Below are 7,631 nucleotides of genomic sequence, written 5' to 3'. Positions count from 1 at the left end.
TAAAACCAATTGGGCAACTGGAACCAGTTGGCAATTGGTTCCAGTTGTTCCAATTTCCCTATTAAAACCAATTGAATCCAATGGAGGCAACTGGTTTCAATTGGTTCCAGTTGAAACCAATTGGAGGCAACTGGTTTCAACTGGAACCAGTTGAAACCAATTGGTTTCCAACTGGATCCAATTGGAACTAATTGGAATGAACTTAATTAGTTACAAATTAATTAGCATTTGCACTAACTATTGCTCATATGCCAACACAGAAGCAGTATTATATGTCTATTAATACCAATGTAAAGGGCATTGATAAAATACAGACTTTCATATGTATATATTGTATGGAAGATCTTCAAATATATGTATTTTTATTTGATGTAATTTGGTAACAGTTAGTGGTGTACTAATTATCCTTTAATCTGTTTTAATTATAATCTATAACATTTATGAACATGGTTTTCACTGCTAAGTATTCTAAATACTTATCTTTAAAAAGTGTGGCACTTGAAATTGAAAAGAATTAAATAGATACATTGTTAATGATGATGAATCTCATAAAACATTAATCTGTGCACACTGGCAGATAATATGCAAATTAACTGGTTTCAATTGGATCCAGTTGGGTAACTGGAAAATCTGGAAAATTTCCAATTGGAAACCAATTGGAAATCATTTCCAGTTACCCAACTGGTTCCAGTTTTATTTCTAGTTACCCAACTGGTTCCAATTAGAATTCATTTCCAGTTACCTATCTTTCCAGTTAGAAGTCATCTCCAGTTACCCAATTGGTACCAGTTAGGATTTCCAGTTACACAACAACATGGTTCAAGTTAGGATTTCCAGTTACCCAACTGGTTCCAGTTAGAAATAATTTCCAGTTGGAAGTCATTTCCAGTTACCCAACTGGTTCCAGTTAGGATTTCCAGTTGCCCAACTGGTTCCAGTTGGGATTTCCAGTTACTCAACTGGTTCCAGTTAGAAATCATTTCCAATTGGAAGTCATTTCCAGTTACCCAACTGGTTCCAGTTAGGATTTCCAGTTGCCCAACTGGTTCCAGTTAGGATTTCCAGTTGCCCAACTGGTTCCAGTTGGGATTTCCAGTTACTCAACTGGTTCCAGTTAGAACTTCATTTCCAATTGGAAGTCATTTCCAGTTACCCAACTGGTTCCAGTTAGGATTTCCAGTTGCCCAACTGGTTTCAATTGGTTTCAACTGGAAATTGTTAAATTCCAGTTAAAACCAATTGAAACCAGTTAAAACCAATTGAAACCAATTGTAACCAGTTGGAAATCCAACTGGTTTCAATTGGATTTTGGTCCTGGGTTAGTACTTCGATTGCAAGGTAAAGATTTTTTTTAAAATAATAGGCCCTATTTTATTTTCCTTCTCTTTCAAATCAATAAGTTTACAATCACAATTCATATAAATCAAGATTTTATATACGAAACAAATAAATATATCAATATCAATTACAAATTTTCAGAATTATTACAAATGAAGTTAACTGCCCAATAATATTTATCTTCCATAACCAGGGCCGTAGCCAGAAGCATTTTGTTGGGGGGGGGTGTACCAGCTAAATTTGCCAACTAAATTTGGCGTGACAGCGCCAACGTGAGCACAGGGGAGTCTGATGGGGGATGTGCCCCCCCCCCCCTACAATAATCACATGCTAAAAGATTTTGAATTTTTAGATTTAGTGGCATTTTGTGAATACTTTATGGTAAATTATACAAAGATATACAAAGATATTTGCACTGTAAAAATAAACATTTTGGATCAAAATAGAAAGGCTAGTGTGCCGTAGTTGCAAACTTGCAGTATGATGATATACCCTATATGAATTAATAATATCAAAATCAAAGATTTGTTCATTTTTAATTGACCTTTACTACTCCATGCTAACAGTGGCGTACCGTGGGTCACGGCATTTGGGGGGGGGGCACCAGCAAAAATTTAGAGTCATTAAGTGGGCACGCGAAGCCACTCAATTGCCAGGTATACTGACCTAATAGAGACATTTTAAGGACTGTGCCATTAAACGGATATGTATCTTGGTGATCAAATAATGCGAGCGCGAAGCGCGAGCTGAAAATGTTCGATATTCAGTCCTAAAAAGGGACATTATAAGCAAAGTTTTGTAATCATGATACGTACCTGTCTCACAAAACAAACAATGCGAGCGCGAAGTGCGAGCTGAAATTTTTTGCATAACTTAACCCTAAAAAGAAACATTTTAAGGACTACCTTTTGGAATTTATGAAGTGCGTACGTACGTATCTCATCATACTCATCTAATGCGAGCGCCAAGCGCTTGCTGACAATTTTTGAACATGATACGTATTTCACTAATGAAATATTGCGAGCGAGAAGCGCGAGCTGACATTTTTTGAAATTCAGACCTGAAGAGGGGCATTCTATGGCTTGTTTGTAGGAATTTACTATTTCACTAATTAAGTGATGCGAGCGCGAAGCGCGAGCTGAAAATTTGTTATAATTAGCTCAGAAAAAGGGACATTTTAAGGACTGTCTTTAGGAATTCGTGCACTGCAAAAACGCCGGTGTTGATTTAACACCAGCCCGGTATCTATATCGGTCCACACCAATGCGAACGTAAGCACAGACTGGAAATGTTTTATTAAGGCCTAAAAGGGGGCAATCACTTTAAGTATATAGTCATGAAAAAAGCATCACTACATAAAACAATAATAACTTGATGTGCGAGGAGATAATTTGGTGAATAATCTTTATGGACTTAAAATACAACAAGATTATATATCTCATTAGTCAGACAATGCGAGCACCAGGAATGATGCAACCCCAACCTGCCCCCACTCCCACCCATCCCCACCCCAAGCACATTCTGACACCATAAATAAAATAAAAAAATCTTCGGCGACAGAATTTAGTAAAAATAACTTAGAACATTTTTGTGTTTTTTGCCAACTGCAAACTTGTAGACAAGTCTACAAGTTGTAGACTTGTCTTCATGAATTTGCCAAGTGCAGAGTTACCATTTTTTTAAGTCTTGTGTTCTATTCTTTTCAGATCTGAAATGGGGCAGTACTTGTACATCACTTTGCTGACTGGTAGAGCGTATAGTGTTCTGCCACTTTAAAGGGGAATCCAACCCAAATAAAAACTTGTTTTTATAAGAAAATGAAAAATCAGACAAGTTGATAGGTGAAAGTTTGAGCAATATTAGACACACAACAAGAAAGTTATGAATTTTTAAAAGTTGTAAATAATGGTAATCACTATACTCATGGAGACTTCAAATTGGCCGCATATGGGATGTCATAGTGATGTAAGGCAAGGACTAGTCTTCCATGTACTCCACTTTATATTATGGCTAAAATGTAATTTTTCCAAAAAGTTTTATTTCAAATTATATTTTTCTTTCATGAGGACATTAAACAATATACTACCTGGGTTATATTTTGATTACTGCCCCAGGGGAATGGGTACTTAGGAGAAAACCACAAATCCCTGATAATAAAGTACATGGCCTGTGGGAAAGTTGTCCTTGCCTCTTGTCATAATTTACTTACCCAGTTGCCAATTTGAAATCTACATACTATTAGTGATCCCAATTTTAAAGCAGCTATAACTTTCTTATTGCTTGTCCGATTTCTTTCAAATTTTCACCATTCTGTTTTATTTATTTTTCTCCTTCCCAACACAACGTTTTATGGCCAAGGCTGGATTCCCCTTTAATAGGCCCACTTTATAATTTGCCAACTATACTTTGGCTTTGATTATTCAACTTAAACCTTGGAAATTCATCCCACCCCATATTTATTTACCTAGTCTTGCCTCTAATTTTACAAAACTAATGTGTTTGTTAAATCGTCAATAATTGTGGTATAATTTGTCCTTTATATTTTGCTGACTAGTAGGGCTCTAAGCCTGGCTACATGGACTTTGATTTGCCAACTGGTTGTCTTTACTCTAAAAGTCGTAACCTTATTGGAAGTTAGTACCCCTATTTTTCTTTCCTTTTTTTTTCTTTCTTTCTTTCCTTCCCTTCTTTCTTTCTTTCTTTCTTTCTTTCTTTCTTTCTTTCTTTCTTTCTTTCTTTCTTTCTTTCTTTCTTTCTTTCTTTCTTTCTTTCTTTCTTTCTTTCTTTCTTTCTTTCTTTCTTTCTTTCTTTCTTTCTTTCTTTCTTTCTTTCTTTCTTTCTTTCTTTCTTTCTTTCTCTCTCTCCCCCCTTTTTTCTTTCTCTCCCCCTCTCTCCTTTCTTTTTCTCCCCTATCCTCCATTTTGCCAACTGGTACATGATTTTGCCGACTGCCATGAATGTTGGGGGGGGGGGTGTCACACCCCCCCATACCCCCCCCCCCCTCTAGCTACGGCCCTGTCCATAACAATGTAAAAAGAAACATATCAATATACAAATTAAAAACAGACTTTGTAAAAGATTACCTTTTTTCCCTGAACAGATTAGAAATAATCTCTTTTGCACATAATTGTACAAGAACAAATTGAATAAAAGATTTTAAAGGTTAATTAGAGGAAGGTTAGCCTAAAAACGTCCCTATACACACTAGCTCATGACCTTACCCCAAACCCCTCCCCCTCATCTCTCTCCCCAGACTCTCACACAAGCTCACTTCAAAACTCACCACCACCCACAACTCCCCCCCCCCCCCCCTTTCCCCGTCAAAACTCACACATCCATCTATACACACGTACACCCATACATGATACATCCTGCTCTGGTACAACTAACTGTATTTGAACAAAAAACAAAAATGAAGCAACCAATACATCGATTAAGAAAGGTATGCATGATTTGTTCCCATTTTCTTAGGTGCACCCCCAGCTTCCCCCCGGGCTTCCCATTTTTAAACGCTATTTGACATTCCGTATCTCTATATTTAAAGGTCAAGTCCACCACAGGAAAATGTTGATTTGAATAAATAGAGAAAAATCAAACTAGCGTAACGCTGAAAATTTCATCAAAATCGGATGTAAAATAAGAAAGTTATGACATTTAAAGGTTTCGCTTATTTTTCAAAAAAACAGTGATATGCACAACTCAATGACAAGCAAATGAGACAGTCGATGATGTCCCTCACTCACTATATCTTTTGTTTTTTATTGTTTGAATTATACAATATTTCATTTTTACCAAATTTGACAAGATGGACCAACTTGACTGAACCATATAGTATTAAACAATGCTAATTCCATACGTTCAGGGAGGAATTATTGTTGTTTCACTTGACAATGAGGAGAAAATTAGAATATTTCATATTTCATATAATAAAATACAAAAGAAATAATGAGTGGATGATGTCATCAGTCTCCTCATTTGCATACCGACCAGGATGTACATATAACTGTTTTGTGAAATTAAGCAAAACTTTAAAGTGTCATATATAACTTTCTTATTTTACATCCGATTTTGATGAAATTTTCAGTGTTATGTTTGTTGGATTTTTCTCTCTTTATTCAAATAAACTTTTAAGTGGTGTGGACTTGTCCTTTAACCAAATGTGTCACTTTCTATATTTGGTAATATTCCCTGTTTTCTTGAACTAAGAATAATATGCTTAATTAAGATTATAATACAATTTATTAAAGATACTTTTGTGGTATTTCCAGATATCCCCATGAAAATTGTTTTCCAACTATCACTGCCAAGTTCACTCACTTGAAATATTTTACTCATCTCTTCCCATAATCGCTTAACTTCAGGACAATAGAAAACTTAGTGTTGGTAAGACTCAACTTCTTTTTTACAAAAGGAACAAAAATTAATGATCTATCTCAAAGCCAAATTAAAAAAGTTCCCTTTTCTTGTATGCAGCCCCCTGTAATTGTTTGTATCGAAATTCTCTGTGTTTATTGCATAGCATTGCACATTTCAGTCTCAGAAATACTTCTTTCAATTCCCCACTGGCTTACCTAGGATTTTCCAGAAGGGGGGCAAATTTTTAGGAGGATATTTCGTCCGCGAAAAAATTTGACATGCAAAAAAAAAAAAAAAAAAAAAAAACGTCTTCAACCAAAAAAAGGGATTCCTGACCAGAAAAAATTTGACAAGCAAAAAAAAGGGTCTTCAGATTCAAAAGGGGGGGGGGGCACGTCCCCTGTATCAGTTGTGACTCGTCAGGGGGGCAGGGATACGTCCCCTGCATGAGTTGTGACTCGTCAGGGGGGCAGTCTGCTCACCCTGCCCCCCCCCCCTTAGGTACGCTAGTGCAATTCCCCCATTCCCAGATCATATTCGGATTGCCCATCTGTAACATGAAATACATAATCATTTTGACATTTTTCAATTAGTGGTCATATATTCGTCTAGATTTTATATTACATAGTTTCTGAACATGCCCAAATATCATCAATTCAATTTTAAAGTTGTCTGTATCCACTTCCATACAATCACCTGTATCCACTCTTTTGTTATTACTAAAAAAATTTGAATTCTGAGCAAGTTTTCAGATGAAAATTTCAGATTATACCAATATGAAACTGGTCTTAATTGACCTCCAACTATTATATCCGAGACCTTAACTATACCTTTCTGAAATAATTCATTATAAAAAAAGGTCTTATTATTGAGGCATATACGCTTGTTATTAAAAATAATGGTATTACTTTTCCCTCCAAATGTCTACATTTATCCAATTCGTACCATGCCTTCAGCATTTCTATGTAAAATAATGGTATACCTTTCAAATTCATTTTACTGGTATCATAATTATACAGAAGTATGATTCGACCACCCAAAGAACTAATAAAAAATATTCGAAGGTTGCTTTCCAACCCGAACTTTGGCTCTCCGTCTAGCACACGTTTAATCCACATTATTCGTTGGGAGACCTCAAAATTTGAGCTTTTCAGTCCTCCAACCACTAGCGTACCTGAGGGGGGGGGGAGGGCAGGGGGGCAGACTGCCCCCCCTGACGAGTCACAAGCAAAAAAAAAGGAAGCGAAAAAGGGAAAGAAAAGAGGAAAAAAGGAAAGAGAGAAAAAAGGGGGAAGGGGAAAAAGAAGGAATAGTATAAGCGAAAGGGGAAACAAAAACTGGACTGCAGTATGTCGGAAAAAAATGATAAACTGTCGGGCACACAGGGCTGTTCCAACTGATTCGGTTTTTAGTTTCACCATCTTGGTCGGTATATGTCAATTAAACTGTACACTTTTATCGGTAAATTGTGATTTTTACGCAATGCGACTTTCAAAGCTCTCTGTACCGATAGTGAGGACGGACTGGGCTGACCAGGGACAGGAAAAGGGTAGAGAACAACTTTTAGGTAATATAATTACAACAATAACAATTTTGGTTGGGGCTGCACGCTTGCATTTTTTTTCACTAAGTTTTTATCATTTAAAGTGGGTTTACATTTCATTTTTCATTTAATACTTGTTTCTCCACACCAGTGGCGTACCTAGGATTTTTCACAGGGGGGGCAAAATTGGCCGCCCAAAAATTTGACAAGCAAAAAAAAAAAAAAAAAAAAAAAAAAAAAAAAAAAAAGGGGTCATCAATACAAAATAAAGATTTTCGTACCAGAAAAAATTTGTCAAGCAAAAAAAAAAAAAAGGGGTCATCAATACAAAATAAAGATTTTCGTACCAGAAAAAATTTGACAAGCAAAAAAAAAAAAAAAAAAAAAAAAAAAA

Source organism: Lytechinus pictus, chromosome 1 (assembly GCF_037042905.1).
Source record: "Lytechinus pictus isolate F3 Inbred chromosome 1, Lp3.0, whole genome shotgun sequence".
Taxonomy (NCBI): domain Eukaryota; kingdom Metazoa; phylum Echinodermata; class Echinoidea; order Temnopleuroida; family Toxopneustidae; genus Lytechinus; species Lytechinus pictus.
This window is presented reverse-complemented; position numbering follows the sequence as displayed.